The sequence below is a fragment of the Bos indicus genome, chromosome 17 (assembly GCF_029378745.1).
Source record: "Bos indicus isolate NIAB-ARS_2022 breed Sahiwal x Tharparkar chromosome 17, NIAB-ARS_B.indTharparkar_mat_pri_1.0, whole genome shotgun sequence".
Lineage (NCBI taxonomy): Eukaryota > Metazoa > Chordata > Mammalia > Artiodactyla > Bovidae > Bos > Bos indicus.
The window spans coordinates 68,128,009-68,150,459 of NC_091776.1; the positions used below are offsets into that span (position 1 = coordinate 68,128,009).

At 45.3% G+C, this 22,451-nt stretch overlaps 1 long non-coding RNA gene across 1 annotated transcript; it reads left to right on the forward strand.

The window, feature by feature from the left end:
• The first annotated feature begins 101 nt into the window (after positions 1-101).
• LOC139176768 (uncharacterized) lies at positions 102-20,762 on the forward strand. The gene is made up of 4 exons (XR_011561219.1): positions 102-129; positions 4,574-4,650; positions 8,593-8,663; positions 10,393-20,762. It is a non-coding gene; the product is annotated as an uncharacterized lncRNA (long non-coding RNA).
• The last annotated feature ends 1,689 nt before the right edge of the window (positions 20,763-22,451 follow it).

The window sequence follows — 22,451 nt, forward strand, 5'->3', positions numbered from 1 at the left end:
CCTCTGCGCCCATTGGCCCGACGGATCCTGAGGGGGCGGGGCCAGGGCGTCCATTGTGGCCACCGAGGTCTTACGCAGGGGGCGCCCGAGCCTTTTGCGCGGTGGCCACAGACAGAAGTCTAAGAGCAGGTGCGGGGTCCCTGAGAGCAGGGTGGGGGTGGGGCCCGGGAACTTGAGGAAGGGTCCGGAACAAGGCGGAGTTTCCTCACTAAATGGATTTCCCCCCCTATGCTGACGGAGAGTTTAATTAGAAACCGCTAGGTTTCCGGACTGAGGAATTTTGACGGAGGTTTTTATCCCCGCCTGAGAAAACTATCTTGTGCGCCACTTCGGGCCCGGGGCTGAGTGGAAAATCCAAAGGGTAGCGCGAATCTGGCCTTGGGTTAGGAAAAAAATAGCCTGCAGAGAAATTCCGCGAAATAAGTCCTTAGGGAGTGAGATCGCCCGTTTTAAAACTAGATTTACCTCATAGTGAAGGTTTAATAAACCATTGGTGATGTTCTCTCAGAATGCAGGAGTGCCTGTAATTTCGTTTCTCTTTGCCTCTCTAAACTTTCAGCTATGAGCGTGTATTTATTTATGAAAAGACAAAAAAAAATGTGTATAAAAGATAGGAGATTCAGGGCTCCTGCCTGCCTGTTATGGCGCAAAGGGAGTGGGGGTGGGGTACTTGTGAAAGAGGGGCCTCCGAACTGTAGCTGGGGACCAGTTTAGACACAGGAATATTAAAATGGAGAAACCTGAGGAAACGCCCTCCACAGGCATTTTCACTTTTTTGAAGCAAATTATAAAATGTTAAGTTCCCTGGAATCACGAAGCAACCCTTTCTTTACTCTGTGCTTAGCACTGTTTTAGGTTCTTAGGGATGTTGTTCTTTAGTGGCTGAGTCGTGTTCCGCTGTTTTGTGACCCCATGGCCTGTAATCTGCCAGGCTCCTCTGTCCATGGGATTTCCCAGGCAAGAATAACTAGAGTGGGTCGGCATTTCCTTCAGGAGATCTTCCCAACCTAAGGGTGGAAGCTAAAGATCCTGCATTGGCAGGTGGATTCCTTACCACTGAGCCACCGGAGAAAGCCCTAAAGGGACCCAGAAGTGAGTGAATCTCTGGTGACTGGAAGGTAGGCAAAGAGTGAAAGAATGCTTCCAGGTAGTTCTTTGGTGTTATTAAGTCAGACTAGCTTTTCAGTTATCTTTTGGTGGTGAGAAAACAAGTTGGGATGAAGGAATGAATGAAAATTCAATCTCTCAATATACAGGCCCCTTTAAGGCATGGTTTCGGTTATCCCCAGGGCTGGACTGTGAGTCTCCTAGTATTTTCTTCCTCCAAACCGGAGGAGTAAACTCAGTGATTTTATTTAAACTGATCAGCCCACCTCAGAGCATCCTGAGCACAGGCTGCTTCCTTTGACTGGAAAAGAGATAGGAGCTGATCAGAGAACAGGACAAAGCAGCCAGCCTCCCTTTTAACGTCATCAGCCTTGAGCTAACTGGGTCCTAAAGTGCATGCAGGGTAGGACTCACTCCTGGCCCTGGAACATTTGGGGGAAATTCCTTGCAATGCTTTCTGGTTAAGACATACATGTTCCTGTTAAAGGACCTTGAAAAGCTGTAAGAGGTTCTGAGAAAAGCCATGTAAATGTCATGAAGACTTTTAAGTTAATATTTGTGAAGACCAAAAGAATGTCTGGCACTGTGTAAGAAATCTCAAGGCAACTAAAAGAAATTTAAATCATTTAGACTTGAAAATGCATGAGGATTTTATCAGTCCAGCATGGTGTAAATAAGTAACTATATGGAAAAGGTACAAGAGCTGGGGCAGAGGAGGAAAGGAGGATTGCATTTTAGTCTTGGTCAATGGGGTAGAAATAGAATGTTGAAACTAACTCCCCCAGGTTTGTTTTCAAGGCCCTTTTAAAAAAATCTTTGATAAACATGTTAAATCATTCTCAAAACCAGTCATTGGACCCAGTGCTGATTTCTCTCTGTGGAATCATGAACACTCTTGTCCAAACCTTTGAACAGTTTTATATCCTTTCTGTAAGGTTACTCTGATAATTCTTGCATCAGATGCCATTAATATTTTAAAACAAGGCACTTGTGATTAGAGCTCTAAAATATACAAAACACAAAGTTCTTAGTCTTTGTGAAATGCAAGAAAGAGTAGAACATTGAATTCAGTTCAGTAGCTCAGTCATGTCTGACTCTTTGCGACCCCATGGACTGCAGCCCACCAGGCTTCCCTGTCCATCACCAACTCCCGGAGCTTGCTCAAACTTAATGTCTATAGAGTTGGTGTTGCTGTCCAACCATCTCATCCTCCTTCATCCGCTTCTCCTCTTAATTTAGAACGTTAAGTCTAAATAAATGTCAATGCAAAAAAAAAAAAAAATACACCAAAACAACCCAGAAGCAATCTGAAGCTAAAATTCAAGAACTGCCCTGTCTACTACAGGAACCACTGACCACAGGTGGCAAGCGATTCTTTTTTTTTTTTAATTTTTTATTTGGCTGCACCAGGTCTTAAGCCTAATCCTAAAGTTGGAGTCTTAGTTGTGGCAGGCAAACTCTTAGTTGCATCATGTAGGATCTAGTTTCCTGACCAGGGAACAAATCCAGGCCCCCTGAATTAGGAGCACTGAGTCCTAGCCACTGAACCCCCAGGGAAGTTCCTGCCTATTTATTCTTTTTCCCACCTCTCTTTTTCAGTCTCCATTGTAACACTCTACACTCATGCTTAGTCTTCCCAAGGTGTACTGCCCTGAGGTAGAAAAATGTCTGGGGCTAGCCTGGAAAATCCCATGGACGGAGGAGCCTGGTGGGCTGCAGTCCATGGGGTCGCTAAGAGTTGGACACGACTGAGCGACTTCACTTTCACTTTTCACTTTCATGCATTGGAGAAGGAAATGGCAACCCACTCCAGTGTTCTTGCCTGGAGAATCCCAGGGACGGGGGAGCCTGGTGGGCTGCCGTCTCTGGGGTCACACAGAGTCAGACACGACTGAAGCGACTTAGCAGCAGCAGCAGCAGGAACAAATAGACCTATCAAGCTACTAGTGATGAGATTGGAAAAGGAAATGACCTTCATCACTGAGTATCAAATCCCTTTCCAATTCCATTGGTTCTACTCCTTTGAGTTGTCAGCAAAGACTTCAATACCATAATTTTTAATGATAAATCATTATCATTGGCTTCTAAGTCGAAAGATGTTCAGACAATTGAAGGGCATTGTTATAACCAAATATGCCTTCCTTACTTATCCATTTAGGTATACAAACAAAGTTTGGGGGCACTCTTTTAATGAAAAAAAAAAAAAGGAATAAAGTTAATGCTGAATCCTGCCTCACTCTAGCAATAAGTACTATTAATCTGCTGTGTGTTTAATAATTACCAAAATTTGGAATATAAGTTGTTTTGGTAAGGCTTATAAAATTTGTCATAATTTAAATTGTTACAATAGCTCCATGCAGAATAATTTTTTATGGTTTGAAAAAAGCTTTAAAATACTTAAATGTATGTATTTTTTGTCCAAGGTAGCCTATTAGGTAATCAACAATAGACTTTTAAGCATAAAACTATGTTGCATTGAGATAAAACCTGTAAGGAAAGTAGAATGGGCAGGAATACACAGATGGTGCTGTGCTCTTCTCAGTGCATCTTATCAGGAGACACAAGATGACCATTTGTCCCAAAACTAGTGATGTTAATTCTTACCAATTGGTTACCATAGTACCCCCTGAAGTTAATTAGTACTGGTACTTAATAAGAAAGATATTTTAAGATTTCTAGCTATCGTGTTCCTCATTAGATTTTCACTCACAGTTCTAGGATCCATAGATGATTCTTCCTTAAATTGTTACCACAGTGATTTCCTTTCTTTAAAAAAAACAAAAACTTTATTCCTGACTGCGCTGGCCTTCGCTGGCTGTGCGCCGGCCTCAGTGTTGGGGCCTCTCGTGGTGGTGGCTTCTCTCGTGTTGGAACGCGCGCTTTAGGGCAGATGGGCTCAGTAGCTGTGGTGCATAGGCTTAGTTCCCCAGTGGCATGTGGGGTCTTTCTGGGCCAGGGATTAAACCCGTGTCCCCTTGCATTCCTAGGTGGATTCTTCAGCAACCAGGGAAGTCCCACAAGGCTTTCTTAGACTGCTAGTACAGATTGTTATTTAACTCTTTCATTGTTAGCTAGCTTTCCATTTGTGTACACATTGTTATGTTTCTCCAACTGGATTTCAAAAAGCTCATTAGAAACAGAAGCATGTGTTACACTTCTTTGTGTTTAGTATAGTGCTGAGTACACATTAGACATTCAAATAAATATATTTTTAAATGGCTATTAAACTGTTAGGTTGTCTGCAATATGCTTTAAAAGACAGAACATCTTTTAAATTACTCTGGCAGATTGCTACATAATACCATTTTCTTGAAAGCAGAATTCAAGACAAAGCTGGTCTGTCTTGGACTCATTACTAAAGCCTGGAATGTGCTCATTTTAAGGCACTAAGGCAATATTTCTAGTTATTTACGCAGCATATATTCTATTTTTCTTATAAAAAAATAATAATAATACTTTTGTACAGGTTGCCTAACTGAAAACATTCAGCTTCCCAATTCCCTGGAAACTCTGAGTAGATGTGGAATGAAGTTCAGGCCAGTGGTAAGTGGAAGTAGTAGGCAGAGAGGATTCCGGGAAAGCTTGTTAAATGAAGGCTCTGCGGGAGGCCTTACGCCTTTTGACTGTTGCCCCTTTTTCCCCCGGGCAGTGCTGCTTGCCTGCAATGCTGATGACAGTGGAAAGATTGAGACATTCATCAGCCACCCTGCAAACATGAGGGAGGAAGCCACAAACTCAGGATGTCAGAGAGTAAAGACAGAACGAGTCTGGGTTCCTGATGCCGTCAGAGAGTGGTCATCTAGCCCTGACCTAGTTCTAGACTGCCTGCTTACAGATCCCAAGTTACATGTGACAAGTAGAATTATCATGGTGCCTGGGTTTTTATTATCTGCCATACAACACAATCCTCATTTTTACAGACACTTACTTACACGATGCCCTAAGTCAGATTTTCCAAACACTGTCTTTGTTGTTCTTGTGAATGGGCTACTAGTACTGCTGAAGAAGTAGAGTGACAGGAAGTAGGTGGATCCCAGAGACAAAATTTTTGTCAGTTCCCTTCCAATACCAGGAAAAGAGATGAGGCACTTAGCATTATGCTGCAGCTAAGTTGCTTCAGTCGTGTCCGACTCTGTGCAACCCCAGAGACGGCAGCCCACCAGGCTCCCCCGTCCCTGGGATTCTCCAGGCAAGAACACTGGAGTGGGTTGCCATTTCCTTCTCCAATGCATAAAGGGAAAAGTGAAAGTGAAGTCACTCAGTCGTGTCCAACTCTTAGCGACCCCGTGGACTACAGCCCACCAGGCTCCTCCGTCCATGGGATTTTCCAGGCAAAAGTACTGGAGTGGGGTGCCATTGCCTTCTCCGACTTAGCATTATAGCATCACTATTTTGTGGCCAGAAAAAAAAAAAAAAACAACAACCTGTAAGTTCTAAGGGGCAAAATAATCATCTTAAAGCTACACTTTTCCAGCTTATCTATCTGTCCCATACTACAGTCCCATCATTTTCCTGGAATGTCCTTTTCCTCTCTCTGTTTAAACCTTAGTTTCCCAACCTCATCATTAATGACATTTGGGGCTGCACAATCCTTTGTTGTGGGGTGAGGCGCTGTCCTGTGCATTGTGAAATTTTACTAGCATTCACTAGATGCCAGTAGCACCCCACCCCCACTCTTGCCCATTACGACAACCAGAATTGTCTCTGGACATGATCAGTGTCCCTGAGAGCCAAGACCTCCCCCTCCACCCACTGTTAAGGTCCACTGCTCTAAACTTGCTGCCTATGATTATCGGCAGTACTGCCTACCTACCTAGATCTCCATGTTAAACTGTAAGCTCCCTGAAGGCAGGGACTACATCTGACTCATCTTTGTAATCTCCCTGTTCATTGACAAAATAGATATTAAAATGGTCCAGGACAATAATGGGAATAGATTTCAGGAATCCTGGCTCCTTGATACCATGATTTTGACACTCACTGTTAAAGATGCCTGTGTCCTATGCCTATGCCTGGTATCTTATTTTATAGGCACTCATGCTATAGTCAAGAATCCTGCTGCAGATTCGAGCAGGAAAGTGCTACATGGCTTATTGTTATAAACACCAATTGGATGGTAAAGGAGAGCAAAAAATTGTAAGACAACTTTTTATTGTCTCACAAAGAGAAATGAAAAATTCTTAAATGATAAGGGAAAGAGTGAAAAGCCAAAGTCTGTATACACTATTTTTATTTCCTTAATAGAATCAAAGTTGTATTTTAGTCAGAAAGTGCTACCTACACCCCTCACCCAGTTCCCCTTCCCCGTAACATTGTCCTTTTACATGACTGTGGTCCATCTGTCACAGCTAAGAAACTGACCTGAAACCACAGGGATTCATTACCGGTGAGAAATGGATGCAGTCGTTTGGTTTGCTAGGAGTAGTGATTCTAGTGCTTTTAATTTCATGAGTATGTGTTTAAAGGCAGACATTTTTGAACCATCTGAGTAACAAGACACCAACACGTGGGCAGGAAGTCCTCCTGGTCCTGCTGGCGGATGCTTCCTTCAATCCTGCGGGCTGCCCACCCCTTTCTGGAGAAGAGTTGCAACACTTCCTGAAGTTCATTTGTGTGTATTAAGGCTCTAAGAAATTCAATACTCCTTTGGCTTCTGCAAAATGCTGCTGTTCATTTGCTCAGTAAATTAAACAGAGCCTGAAAGGGAGCAGACAGTAACAAAAGGAAAAGTTTTCTTTGAAAAGTGAAAAGATATTACATGACTCTCTTTTACAGTTGGCATTGACCCAGAGCAGTAAATGGCTCAACGTTTGTTTTTGTATTTTTGAAGAAAGTACAGACTCTCCATTGTCAGTACCTTTATTGACACCAAGGTTCAGAGGCAGCAGGAGGAGCAAGTTTTATCTTACTTGAAAGAAGTTACAGTGGGGCAGGTGCCCTTCATTAGTCCTAAGAAAATAAATATCAATGTGCTGGTTGTGAAATTTTTTTTTAATAGACTTTTTTGGGGTATAATTTTAGATCAACAGAAAAGTTACAAGGCCAATAGAACTCCCTTATGCCACCCTCCCGCCCCACTCCCCTACACAAACAGTTCTAGCTTCCCGTAATGTTATCAGCCTTTTTAGGTGGCACAATGAAAAAGAATCCGCCTCCCGAACAGGAGACACAAAAGACGTGGCTTCAGTCCCTTGGTTGGGAAGAGCCCCTGGAGTACGAAATGGCAACCCACTCCTGTATTCTTGCCTGAAAAATTCTATGGACAAAAGAGTCTGGCAGGCTACAGTTCATGGGGTTACAAAGAGATGGACACAACTGAGCACACATACACAGTGTTTTCAACCTACACTACCATTGTTATATTTGTCAAAATTCAGAAACCAGTACTGACACAGTGCTATTAACTAAACTCTAGACCTTATTTGGATTTCAACAGTTTCTCCCTTACTTTCTGTTTTCTGTTCTAGGATCCTGCCTTGGTTTTGATTGCTTAGCTTTCGTATGGTATATCTGTTTTTGCAAAGTGTTTCATGACTAATTTCAGTAAGTGATATTTATCTGCAGTGCTGGATTTACCTAAACTCAACCTTCCCAGACACATACATACCCTGAGGCTCTGACTCTAAAATAATAGCAATTGAATCCCTCCCTCTTTGATGAGATGGCCTTGCCTTTAGGTGATGCTGTGAGTTTTATCCTGACCTGGCCTGTAGGAGACAAGATTTCTTGAGAATGGCCCAGGGACTTTGAATATTAAAAAAAGAAAAAATCCTCCTGTCTTTTATTTATAGCTACCTTTGTACATCTAATATTCCTGTGGGGAAAGATAGCGAGCTGTACATTTTCTGTTCTCTCATAAACTTTTTTTCATGAAAACATCCAGGATTTATGCAGCTCCAAGAGTCAGCTGGGTAAAATATGGACCAAACTCTGGTTTGGTGAATAAAAGAAATACGAAAAGAGAAAAGCCTTGGGAGCGGAGGACGAGAATTACGATTGCCTCCTAGAATATTAGAACAGAGACCATGCATCTTCCATTTCCAGACCCTGTAAGGACAGTCCTTGCAACCTGGGAGCTGGAGGCCTGGGCTAGCGACATAGACAAATGGACATCGGGCAGGTTTTCAGCTCTCACACATACTAGTTAGGTAACCTTGGACAAATTACTTTACCTCTCTCAGCCTCAATTTCCCTGTTAGGAAAATGAGAATCAAGTGTCGACCAAGATAATATGTTATACACAGCTCATGACGCAGAGAAAGCATCACAATTCATGTTATTACTCTCACCAAGGGTCATCCACCTTCATACCACGTGTCATTCCCACACTCTTTGTAGTTTCACTCAATTCTCATCCTTCCTTCTATCTTTTGATATCTGGTAGCCAGGAGTTTTGACAGGTCCCAGAAAGCCAAGTAGAGCAATGGTAGGTCCAAGTCTTTAAAATATGTCTGAATATAAAATTTGATCACTGATTACATGCAGAAAAGTGCCCATGAAGGTGGACCATAGTGACGGATGACATGTAGGAGAGGCGTCATAGGGATGGACACCAGGTGAGTTTTCCCCAGCTTCGCCCTCCCCCAACAAGAGGACAAAAGGCCCGCATGTCCCCTGGGTGGGCTGGACCTGGCCACAGGCTGCCGACGACCGGTTCTGTCTGTGTGACCTAGGACAACATTCCCAGCAGAGAACTGCCAACATTGCCTTGGTACACAGACCTGTGACCTCCGGTGAGATTCCGGGGCGGGGCCTGGATGATGCCATACCTGGGGCTGGGGGGCTCGTGGGAGTTGCTCTGCACAGAACAGCTGAGCAAGGCTGCAGGATCTGGGGAGGAAGAGGTTGGGATCTGCAGTTTTTTAAAAAAGGACCCTGTTGGGACCTTCCTGGCGGTCCAATGGTTAGCTCCGAGCTTTCACTGAGGAGGGCCTGGGTTCAATCCCTGGTCGGGGAACTAGGATCTCACAAATCACAAGGCGCAGCCAGAAAAAAAAAGTGGGGGACTCTGTTGTTTCGTACTAAACAGAATCATTTTGTGTTTGAAAACGAGTTGTGTTTTCCAACCTAGAGTTCCAGAATTATAGAGTTTATTACAATCCTTAGGATCCACAACGTGTTTCCTAAAAGCCCTCGTCATGGTCTATGCCTGCATGGGAGCCAGAGGTGGGGGACCGACTGCTAAACTTGAACAGCACGGGGTGGGGGTTAGTGCTTGGCTCTGCTGGGGACCAGGAATACATCATGGATCTCTTGAAGAGCTTTTTTTTCATTGTTGTTGTCTGTTTCTGTTTTAAATTATTTGTTTATTTTTGGCTGTCCTGAGTCTTCATTGCCGTGCGAGCTTTTCTCTAGTTTCGGAATGGTCTCAGGGGCTAGTGGTGGTGTGCCAGCTTCTCACTGTGGTGGCTTCAGCACGGGCTCGAGCTTCAGTAGTTGTGGCACGTGGACTCGGCAGTTGCAGCTCCGGGCTCTGGAACACAGGCTCGGTAGCTGTGACACATGGGCTTATGAGCTCCGCAGCACGTGGGATCTTTTCGGATCAGGGATCCGAACTTGCGTCTCCTGCATTGGCAGGTGAATTCTTTACCACTGGGCCCCCTGGGAGGCCCTGTTTTTGTCTGTTTTTACTCGAAAAGACAGGCATGTGCCTGAAAGCAACCTAACAGTGCCTGAGTGACTGGAACACAGGAAGGAGCTTGTTCCAGGCTCCGAAGCAAAGGCAGTCCAGTCTGAGCCCCTTCACTTACCGGGGCGGCCCTTCCCTGTCTTGGAATCTGAAGGAAACTGACATCAGCAGAGATAACCCCCTGTTTGAGCCCTTCACGCCCACAAACAGCCTCCTCGGCACTAGATAACAAAACGCTGGTGACCGGAGTGCCCACCCGCCAGCCTCAGACTCCCACCCTGGGCAGCGCTGTCCAGGAACAGGCACTGCCACAGAAGGAATGAATGCAGGTTCTCCAACATCCCAAAGCCACATGCCAGGGATCCTTTAGATTCACCTTCCAGGTGACCAGGTGAGTTTACAAATCAAAGGGCCTCTGAATCTGACTTTACTTTCCAGGGGTAGAGAAGACAGCCACCCTGGGCACAGCTTTGGATGAAAATAAAATTTCTCAATTGGTGTGTTTCATCAGTGTCCTGAAAAATCAACTTTGTTCAGGCTTGCAGGAAGTGTGTTGTCTACGTGTAACTTTAAACATTTGGGGGGAAGAAATTGAAAACAGTTTTCTAAAGGGACACTCCTAATCTTGATCAGCAAATGTCCCCTTACTCTTCCAGGGACCAGGACAAGAAGGAGAACAGTTTGCACTGACTTGTTCTCCTGAAGATTTCCGTCCTTCACCTGTGCTCAACTATTTGCAGTCAGTAGTTGTTTTTTTTTTTTTTTTTTTTTCTGTTCCATGTGCAATGAACTGATTTTTCCAACACTATGATTAGAACCACAGCCAGAAAAACCTTGATTTGGAGTCAGTCATTCATCCTGAGCGCTGTGCTGCCTTTATCTCCTCTCTGGGAGCAGAATCTAGAAGAGGAGACAGATAATAAGTGACTAATGTTGTATAACTGTAAGCAACCCTTAGGGGTGGGACTGAGGAGCAGGGGCCTAGCTCTGCAGGGCCATCAGGGAAGGCTTCCAAGAGGAGGTAATATTCATGAGGCCTTGAAGGATGAGCAGGAGTTTGTGTAGGATTTAGCTTTACTTTTCCCCCTGCTCCTTCTCCCTGCTAGAGAAGCTAGATGCCACCTGGCCCCTGAGCTAGAATCTCAAGAAAGCAGTAATAGTTCATTCCGGGCTAAAAAAGACCCGAAACTAACACCATATCTCAACCTTTGACACCTGCTACCGTTCCTGAGGCTGAGTGGATAAGAAGACCCTTCTGGATTTCGGTATATGTATTCCAACTCTCCTGAGACATCCTTTGCCCCTTTCTTACCCTCATCCTTAGCCTCCTTCAAGATTTCCTTGATATTTTCATTTTAACCAACAACTTTTCTTTAGAAATGGAGACAGGAAAGAGAGAGAGAAAAGATACCTTCCCATCCTCCCCACCCTTCCCTTGTTTGGTTTTCAATTCTGCACACTCACTCACTCCCCAGTTCCTTACTCTGCTTCTCTCCTTAAAGGAGACAGAAGGGACATTGGGGTATCTGAGTTCAGGGGGTGCTGTCCCTCTCCTGAGTCCCTTGGAGGAGTTATCCCTCGGGGTCAGGAGCCAGGTGGGAGCCTGGGGTTCTGGGATCTGCGTCTGTGCCCCCTCCCGCCACCCTCCCCCGAGCCTGCAGCTTTCCTCACTTTGCACAATGAGGTTGTTGACCTTTTCCATTTCATCTTGTTTTTCTTCTGTACCCTCCTTGGCTTGGCAACCACAAATCAACTGCTTCCTCCTTGGCATTTCTTATGTGCATCCCATTGAAATTAAAAACTCAAGAGGAAGAGGCCCCACAGACCTTGAAATGTTTAGCCTGCCTCCTGGCCTTGGCCTCTGGCTCGACTGGTCCCACCTGCTCTCCTGGGAGAGTGGGCAGCTGATGAAATCCAGAGGCCCCGAGACCTCCCTTCCAGTAAGTGCTTTTGTTTGCATATCCTGGTTGGAAAACAGGAACCACTGGTTGGAAATCAATCGATCAGGGAGGTAAAGTTACTGAATGAGTGGATGAGTGAGCCATAGGCAGTGGCCTTCCCGAGAAAGGCAGAATCTGCTGTCTCTTTTAACCGGTTAAAATCTTCCTTGTTTGTTTGCTCTCTACTTCTGAAAGTTTTCTTGGAACCCTCTTCCCAGAAGAAGCCAGGTAACGGGAAATCAGGGTCACAAAGAACAAGAAACCTCGTTTGGGCCCTCGTAAGTTACAAAGCTCCTTTTATTTTCAAAGAACCCAACATGAGGATGTGTGAAATAAGTCACTATTAGAACATGAGCAAACAGTTACAGGACATGAGCCGGGCATGGTGCATAACTCCTAGCCTCTGCTCTCTTTTCTCGGCAAGATAGGAATTGGCTCTGTTTCTCAGAGGAGGATGATCAGGCTCTGAGAGGGTAAGCCGAAGGTCACGTGGTTGACCTGGGATTCAAACCTGCATCCCTGTGACTTCAGAGGTTGTCTGGCTTTCTGGAGGTTGGACAGGCGTAGAAAGGACCCAGGCCAGGCCCACTGCTTTTAGGACGAGACGCCTCTGAGGCGACCTTCAGTAATTTGCATGGTATGACACAGAAACTGAAAACCCAAGTCAAGGTGTCCGAAACCAGCAAAAGAAGGTTCCTTTCAGTCGCTGTTCCCGTCCACTGGTGGTGGTACAGATTGGGTGACGTTTACTGTGCAAACAGCAGCCTGGGAGCCAGGCAGAGCCCACACCTAACTGAGTAAATAGCACCTGGAGGCCTTGAGGCAGGGCACCCAAGGTCCCCAGTGAGGCCTCCCTTTGAGAGGCAAACAGGAGAATGTGCCTGTGGGCTGGGAGCCGGGAGCCCGGAGCACTGGTCCTAGCGCTGCCTCGTATACGTCTCTGCTCCTCACCTGGAAGTGGAGGAGATCAACTCAGTGACACGGGAATCTGGCTGCAGGGGTCAGTTTGCCTTGGACAGCACGGACTGGTGGGCAGAGCTGCAGAGGGTCGAATCGAGCTGCCTGGGTTCAAGTGTGAACTTCACCACTCACACACTCTATGACCCCACACAAGTCCTTCACTTTTCAGAGCCTCTGTTTTCCCATTACTCATCCAGAAATAATTATAGGACCCATCTCACAAGGGTTTTCAAGGAATCAGAGTCAGAAGTCACAGTAGGATTCTAGAATATTCCATCATGGCCATGAGAGTCCTTTCCTTTGACTTTTTGTTGCTGTTTTCAGGGACATTGAGATTCAATTCAAGCAAAAGTTAACAAACTTACAAGAGAGTTAACCTCTGAGAGTTCAAGCTTAGTTCAGTGCTGGTATCTAGTTGGGAATTATTGGTGATTCCTTAATTCTGCAAATATTCAGTGAATGCTTGGAACCTGAAAAGGCTCTTTACGAGTTCTCTGGATGATACACGGATATTAACACATGGACCTTTTCTGTCCAAGAGGAGACGCACACAAATGTCTATGACACAGAAGTAACAGCAGTCCAGTGTTAAGCATCAGCCTGCCAATGCAGGGGATGCAGGTTAGATCCCTGGTCCGGAAAGATCCCACGTACCACTGGACAGCAAAGAACTGGACACGACTGAGCAACTAACACTGTGCCGAGCACCATCTTAGGTTTTAGGTGCTAAGCACATGATGGTGAACAAGAATCCGGTGAGAAAACATGAAAATTATCCAGAAATCCCCTGCAAAGAAAGACTAAGCAAGAAGATTGATGGCAGAACACGCCCAGAAGTCAGAAACCATCCATCCCCATGATGACCATTTTAGATGAATTCTGAGTAGATACTGCTTAGCAGGTGGTCACAATTCTCCCAAACCGGCTGCTATTCTTGTATTTAAAACACCTGCTGCTGTTTCCAGGATGCTAACATTTACTTTGGTTTTTATGTCAATGCCTTTTGTACAGAGAGCCAGCTGTGGAGCTTTTCTTGTTTCAACATTGCCCCTGGACTGTGCTTTGTTGATAAGAAAATAAATCACCACTTGCCAAGATAGCACTAGAGCAGGCTTTAAGACTGGTTGGAACAGAAGCCTTCCCTCAAGAGAAAGAATAGTCTTTCTCTTCCTGGTTAGGAATGTTGTCCTTCTTCAAGGCTTGATCATCTGGAATGCCGTCCTTCTTTATGGGTTGATTGTCTGCCTTGATCTTCTGTCCTTCTGCTTTCTCTTCCTTGGCTCTCTTTTCAATAATCCCTCTCTACTCGTGGGACTTTAACCAGACGGTTGAGGATTGATGAGCCATAAAAAGTAAAGGTTAGACAGAGAGCAGGTGATCAGTTGCCAGGTGCTGGGGGTGGCAAAGGACTGGAGAGTACGAGCTTGTTGGGGGCGGGGTCTCCTTGGGGGGCAGCTGTTCCCAACCTTTTTGCCACCAGGGACCAGTTTCATGGAAGACCATTTTCCCACAGTCTGGGCCGGGGGTGGTGTCAGGATTTCAAATGCATGCCATTTATTGTGCGCTTTATTTCTATTAGTGTTACATCAGCTCCACCTCAGATCATCAGGCATTAGATCCCGGAGGGTGTGGACCCCTGCTTTGGGGGTGGGTAATGAAAATGTCTTAGAACTTGATAGAGGTGGTGGTTCCACACCATGGTGAATGTCCTAAATGCCATTGAATCTCACACTTTAAAATGATGCTTTTTATGTTATGTGAACTTCACCCCACTCAAAAATGAAAGAAAAGGTTAAAAAGCCAGATACAAAGGCACATGATCTGTATGAATCAATTCATCTGATGCTCAGGTACCAGCTCATCTTTGGTGACAGGAATCAGAACAGGGGTCATGTGCGGGGAGGAAAGGGTTGGAAAGACGCACAAGGGAACTTTCTGGAATGATGGAAATTGTCTACATCTTGTTTTGGGGCAACTGTTACAGAAAATATACAACTGTCCAAAAGTAATGAATTGTACACTAAGATCTGTGCATTTTATTGATGTTAATATATCTCATTTAAAATTTCAAAAAAAGTTAATTAAAAAAAGGAAAGGTGGGGAATTCCCAGGTTGTCTAGTGGTTAGGACTCCGAACTTTCACTGGTGAGGGTCCAAGAGTTCAATCCCTGGTCGAGGAACTAAGATTGTGAAAGCTTAGTGAGGGGGCCAAAAAAAAAAAAAAAAAAGCAGAGGACACAGCAGTATTTTTTTTTTTAATATCTATCTACTTATGTATTTGGCTGTACCAGGTCTTAGTTTCAGCACATGAGATCTAGTTCCCTGATCAGGGATCAAACCCCAGGCCCCTTGCATTGGGAGTGCAGTGTCTTAGCCACTGGGACACCAGGAAAGTAACCCTGCCCTCACTCCAGCATTATTTGCTTGGACTGATTTGACACTCTTTCCTGGAGTCAGTTCATCCATTTTTAAAGGTGTTGCCTGGAAGAGCTGCTTGCTGGTACTTCATTGCTTGTTCTATGAATACAATTTTTGGAGGGGAGGAGGTTGCATTATTACTCATTTGTGGGCGTGTGGCTTGTACGCACACACAGTTTCACTTCGGAGAACTTTATGTGCTTCGAGCTAATGGAGCCTGGTCCTGAGCACCACAGTAGCCCTCTCTGGAGAGGGGCTTTGACAAGGTGGTCACCAGCCTCACTTTGCAGTCAGATGCTCTGGGTTGGACACTGCCTCAGCTGCATTGACTCTTGCCTCATCTATCTGCCCGGGCCAGTTGGTAGCTGTGTGATGTTGGGCAAGTTGCTTAACCTCTCAAGGCATGACTTCCTCCTAGGGTGAAAGCAGGGATGATAAATGCCCCACCCCACCCCCAGCAGCATTGTCGTGAGTACTGAGCTGGCTGATCCCAAAGTCCCAGACACGGAAGGGCATCAGAAACCACAGCTGTGTGAGTAGGATCATCAGATACAGTGTAGGACATGCAGTTACATTTGAATTTCGAATAAAGAGTAAATGATTTTTAGTATATCATTATTATGCACCAAATGTTGTATTTGCCCCTCCATCCCCCTAATTCACACAGTGAAGCCCTAACCTGTATTTGGAACATGTAATTAAGGTTAAATGAGGTCAGATGAGAATTCCAGAAAAACATCTGCTTCATTGACTATGCTAAAGTATTTGACTGTGTGGATCACAGCAAATTGTGGAAAATTCTTAAAGAGATGGGACTGCCAGACCACCTTACCTGCCTGCCTCCTGAGAAATCTGTATGCAGGTCAAGAAGCAACAGTTAACAACCGGACATAGAACAACAGACTGGTTCCAAATTGGGAAAGGAGTACGTCAAGGCCGTGTATTGTCACCCTGCTTATTTAACTTATGTGCAGAGTGCATCACGGGAAATGCCAGGCTCGATGAAGCACAAGCTGGAATCAAGATTGCTGGGAGAAATAGCAATAAACTCAGATATGCAGATGACACCACCCTTATGGCAGAAAGCGAAGAGGAACTAAACAGCCTCTTAATGAAAGTGAAAGAGGAGAGTGAAAAAACTGGCTTAAAGCTCAACATTCATAAAATGAAGATCATGGCATCCAATTCCATCACTTCTTGGCAAATAGATGGGGAAGCAATGGAAACAGTGACAAACTTTATTTTCTTGGGCTCCAAAATCACTGCAGATGGTGACTGCAGCCATAAAATTAAAAGGAGGGAGAGAAGAAGAAAGGCTATGATCAACCTAGACAGCATATTAAAAAGCAGAGACATTATTTTGCCAACAAATGTCCACCTAGTCAAGGCTGTGGTTTTTCCAGTAGTCATGTATAGATGTGAGAGTTGGACCATAAAGAAAGCTGAACACAAAAGAACTGATGTTTTTGAATTGTTGGAGAAGACTCTTGAGAGTCCCTTGGACTGCAGGGAGGTCAAACTAGTCCATCCTAAAGGAAATCAGTCCTGAATATTCTTTGGAAGGATTGATGCTGAAGCTCCAGTTCTTTGGCTGCCTGATGTGAAGAACTGACTCATTGGAAAAGACCCCAGTTCTGGGAAAGATTGAAGGCAGGAGGAAAAGGGGACAACAGAGGATGAGGTGGTTGGATAGCATCACCGACTCGAGGGACATGAGTTTGAGCAAGCTCCTGGAGTTGGTGATGGACAGGGCGGCCTGGTGTACTGCAGTCCATGGGGTCGTGAAGAGTCGGACACGACTGAACAACTGAACTGACTGACCGAGGTCAGATGAGTGGAGCCCTGATCCAGCACAGTTAGTGTCCTTAGAAGAAGAGACACCAGCAAGCTCCTCTCTCTTCTCTCCTTACCCTGTAAAGACACAGGGAGAAGGCGGCCATTGGCAAGCCAGGAAGAGAACTCTCACTAAAAAATGAGTCAGCCAGGGACTTACTTCCCTGGGGGTCCAGCGGTTGGAAATCCGCCTTGCAATGCAGGGGACACAGGTTTAATCGCTAGTTGGGGAACTAGGATCCCTCATGCCATGGAGCATCCCCCCCCCCCCGCCCCCGCTGCCCCATTTCTTTTTAATTAGAAGGAAAAAAGAGCTCAGAACACCAAGACAGGAGATTGGGCCCTAGGCAGGGACAGTCTCCTCCACCTCCAGGTGTGTCTGACTCCTGGGACCAGCCTCCTTTCTTGCTGCCCTTCGCCCTCTGTGGTTATAGATTCCAGGTGGTGTACAGTCCTCCTCCCCACAACCCTAGAATGTTCTTAGCCATCACTCCCGTGGTCTGTGGGGCTCTTCTCAGCATGGCTTCCTAGACTCACTGGTCTGGCTGGCTTGCTCTCAAATACTCATCTTGGCTTCCCAGCTGAAACTTACTCAACTCCTGCTTCCCTAAATGTGACACCTGGGGACTTTCCCTGTTTCTCCCCATCTGGAGCTCAGACTCCAATTCCTCTACACACCCCAAAGCTTCAGATTAACTGCGCCCGGCCCAATCCCCAAAGGACTCGCCCAGGAGGAACCTAGGATCTGCCTGCATGACCAAGAGGGAAGGCCACCTTGGGAGAATCCCCAGCAGCCATCTGTAGTCTCAGATTCCTCACCGGTAGCTTGGAAGGGATTATGCGTGTGGTGAAGATTCAGGGCCTACAGTGATTAGAGCCGTGACCGTACAGAGTGGGCCTAAGGAAATAACTGATTTTTATTTTTAACTGGAGGATAATTGCTTTACAGTGTTGTGTTGGTTTCTACTGTACAACAACATGAGTCAGCTGTAAGTATGCATATATCTCCTCTCTTGAGCCTCCCTCCCACTGGAAGTTATTAGCCAAAGAAACACTGAGGAAAACACAGAAAGACAGCAGCAGACTGACTTGGTGAGGGTGGGCAGCGGGAGGCAGTCTAGACGTCTGGAAGCAAGGCCAGACTGAGTGAGGGGCTCACATTTTAACAGTTCTTATGAAAAGAAAAAAACGTAGACAACAATAGCTGTGTCCATAACTGGATGGTCTTCTACACCTATCCCTGTGGCCTTTTGGCCACACCCAGAGACTCACCATCTTTAAGTGCAAAGCAAAAGCCTGCCCAATTCCCTCTCCTTCCGTTTCAGAACATCCCCAGGCCTAGGCAGGTTCTTGCCGATCCCTTAGCTGGGCCTTGACCTGCAACTCTATACAAGACTTCTTCCTTTGGAGACTTCCCTGGTGGTTCAGTGGTTAAGACTCTGTGCTCCCAAAGCCTGGGGCATGGGTTCAGTTCCTGGTTAGGGAGCTATTAATAGATCCCACATGCTGCACTAAAACCCTGCACAGCCAAGTAAATGAACTTAAAAAAACCCAAAAGATTTCTTGCCTTTTTCTCTCTCTAGCCATCTCACATCTTCTACCTTCCTGATACTCCAGCTGTTTTAACAACTGAGTCACTATTTCCCTTGGGAAATTTTTACTGACTCTGCACTTCCTTGACTTGATGATTCTTTTATCAACTTTCCATTTCACTATTTTTAAAAAAGCTTCTAAGTGTGGTATTTATGTCTGTAACTTTCTTAGGTACTGTATGTAGCTTTTTTCAAGGGCTGCTGCCTGGAGGGCTGAGAACCTTTACACCACACTACTACGGTTGACCTGGATCCATTTTTCCTGAGAAGCTAGTACTCTACTGATCCCAGACTTTCTGAATGCACAGTTTAGCATTTTTTTTTTTTTTTGAGGTCAGCAGGTCAGCAGGCCAGGGGGATAGGGTGGGGGAAGGATTTGCTGTGCAGCACATGGGATCTTAGTTCCCTGATCAGGGATCAAACCCAAGCTCCCTGTGGTGGATTCGTGGAGTCCTAACCAGTAGTTCGCCAGGGAGGTGCCAATTTTTTTTTTAAAAGGTATCCCGTGATAGGTCAATTTTGCCAAGAAAGAATATTTGCTAACGAAAGGGTAACCATCTATTACCATCCCCCAAAGTAAGAAGGGCATGATCTCAGAGTAGAGGATGGTCTTTTACATTTAGTACACTGAGCTTTTTGAAAAATAAGCCCCCGCATTCTGCACAGTTTTGTCATTTCTCTGTTTTTTCTGTGGTTTGGCCACCATGAACAGAGGCCGAGGTAGAGAGCACGGACACCGTAACGAGCTGCAGGGCCATCTAGTGGCCATTTGTCATCACTGCATGTGCAAGTGACGACTATTCCAATGGTTGACTCCCACCCAGGGTTTCTGGCATAAGAATCAATCTTGGTCATTTTGTGGAATTTCTGAAATCTCACGTTAGAAACGTTCCTACAACCTTGCACGTAAAATTATTGCCTCGGTACAAATCTTAAGACTGAGTTTCTAGCATTTCAGTGGTGATTCAGAGCGCTGTTACCCAAGTCAGACAGGCTTGGTTGAGAGTTTGCTGTCTGTGTGACTGAGCAAGTTACTGGAACTCTCTGACTCTCAGTGTCCTCTTGAGCAATAGAGATAACAGTGGACAGGACTGTTCTGAAGACCCAGGAAAGTGTGCATGTCACGTCTTTGCCACTGTTTCTAATAAAAGAAGTAAACCTTTGCTATTAATTTGTTCAGTGCTTATAGAAAGACAGCATCACCCAGGGCTCAAGGAGAAGGTTCACTATGAGGAACTCAAGCATCGTCTCAGAAATCCTTCACTTCCTCTCAGTAATGTTTTATAGTCGTTGGTGGTTGTTTTTTTTTTCCTGTATATATATATTTTTTCTTTTATGTACGTGTATTTGGCTGTGCTGGGCCTTCACTGCTGCTCAGGCTTTTCTCGGCGAGCGGGGGCTGCTCTCTAGTTGCCGCGTGTGGGCTCACTGCGGCGGCTTCTCTTGCTGTGGAGCACAGGCTCTAGGGGGCGCAGGCTTCAGTGGCTTTGACGCATGCGCTCAGCAGTTGCGCCGCCGGCTCTGGAGCAGCGGCTTCATAGTCGTGGCACGTGGGCTTAGTTGCTCTGCGGCGTGTGACATCTTCCCAGATCAGGGATAGAACTTGCGTCTTCTGCACTGGCAGGTGGATTCTTTACCACAGCCACCAAGGAAGCCTTGTGTGTGTGTGTGTGTGTGTGTGTGTGTGCGTGTGTGTTTTAACTTAAAAAAATAATTTATATTGGGGTGTAGTTGATTTACAATATATTAGTTTCCGGTGTACAGCGGAGTGATTCAGTTGTACATATGTCCATTCTTTTTGCAGATCTTTTTCCTATATAGGTTATTACAGAGTATTGAGTAGACATCCCTAGCTATATAGTAGCCTCTTGTTTATTTTATATATAGTAGTGTGTATATGTTAATTGTTTGTATTTGTAAAGACACTGTGTTGAACCTGATGTGAAGAACTGACTCATTGGAAAAGAGCCCAGTTCTGGGAAAGACTGAAGGCAGGAGGAGAAGGGGACGACAGAGGATGAGATGGTTGGTTGGCATCACCGACTCAAGGGAAATGAGTTTGAGCAAGCTCCAGGAGCTGGTGACGGACAGGGTGTGCTGCTGTCAAAGAGTCAGACACGACGAGGGAGCGACTGGACTGAACTGAGCTACATATTTTAATTTTGATGCCATTATACATGGTGCTTTTTCACATTTCACTTTAAAATTGTTTTTGTGTAGAAATCCAGCTATTATATCAACCTTGTATCTAGCAAACTTGCTAAATTAACTTCTTTTACAGTTTATGTTTCATTCATTTGAACTTTCTGCATGCACAATCAGGGGAGTATTGCATGCTGCTGCTGCTAAGTCGCTTCAGTCGTGTCCAACTCTGTGTGACCCCATAGATGGCAGCCCACCAGACTCCTCTGTCCCTGGGATTCTCAGGCAAGAACACTAGAGTGGGTTGCCATTTCCTTCTCCAATGCATGAAAGTGAAAAGTGAAAGGGAAGTTGCTCAGTCATGTCCGACTCTTAGCGACCCCATGGACTGCAGCCTACCAGGCTCCTCCATCCATGTGATTTGCCAGGCAAGAGTACTGGAGTGTAGGGTGCCATTGCCTTCTCCGTCTGTGTATCCATACCATATGGTTTAAATATTGCCTCTTGAATGGCCTAAAGAACTGTGGTAAATATTTGTGATGAGAGCAGACACTGTCATCTCATTCTCCATCTCAGAAAGAAAGCTTTCAAAGTTATCATTAAGTATATTTGCTAAAGGTTTCCAGTGGGTCAGATTTAATGAGACCTCTTCTGCTTTCTCAGTTCAGTTCAGTTCAGTCGCTCAGTCGTGTCCGACTCTTTGCGACCCCATGAATCACAGCACACCAGGCCTCCCTGTCCATCACCAACTCCCGGAGTTCACCCAGACTCAAGTCCATCGAGTCAGTGATGCCATCCAGCCATCTCATGCTCTGTCGTCCCCTTCTCCTCCTGCCCCCAATCCCTCCCAGCATCGGAGTCTTTTCCAATGAGTCGACTCTTCGCATGAGGTGGCCAAAGTATTGGAGTTTCAGCTTCAGCATCATTCCTTCCAAAGAAATCCCAGGGCTGATCTCCTTCAGAATGGACTGGTTGGATCTCCTTGCAGTCCAAGGGACTCTCAAGAGTCTTCTCCAACACCACAGTTCAAAAGCATCAATTCTTCGGTGCTCAGCCTTCTTCACAGTCCAACTCTCACATCCATACATGACCACAAGAAAAACCATAGCCTTGACTAGATGAACCTTTGTTGGCAAAGTAATGTCTCTGCTTTTGAATATGCTATCTAGGTTGGTCATAACCTTCCTTCCAAGGAGTAAGTGTCTTTTAATTTCATGGCTGCAATCACCATCTGCAGTGATTTTGGAGCCCCCAAAAATAAAGTCTGACACTGTTTCTACTGTTTCCCCATCTATTTCCCATGAAGTGATGGGACTGGACGCCATGATCTTCATTTTCTGAATGTTGAGCTTTAAGCCAACTTTTTCACTCTCCACTTTCACTTTCATCAAGAGGCTTTTGAGTTCCTCTTCACTTTCTGCATAAGGGTGGTGTCATCTGCATATCTGAGGTTATTGATATTTCTCCCGGCAATCTTGATTCCAGCTTGTGCTTCTTCTAGTCCAGCGTTTCTCATGATATACTCTGCATATAAGTTAAATAAGCAGGGTGACAATATACAGCCTTGACATACTCCTTTTCCTATTTGGAACTAGTCTGTTGTTCCATGTCCAGTTCTAACTGTTGCTTCCTGACCTGCATACAGATTTCTCAAGAGGCAGGTCAGGTGGTCTGGTATTCCCATCTCTTTCAGAATTTTCCACAGTTTATTGTGATCCACACAGTCAAAGGCTTTGGCATAGTCAATAAAGCAGAAATAGATGTTTTTCTGGAACCCTCTTGCTTTTTCCATGATCCAGTGGATGTTGGCAATTTGATCTCTGGCTTCTG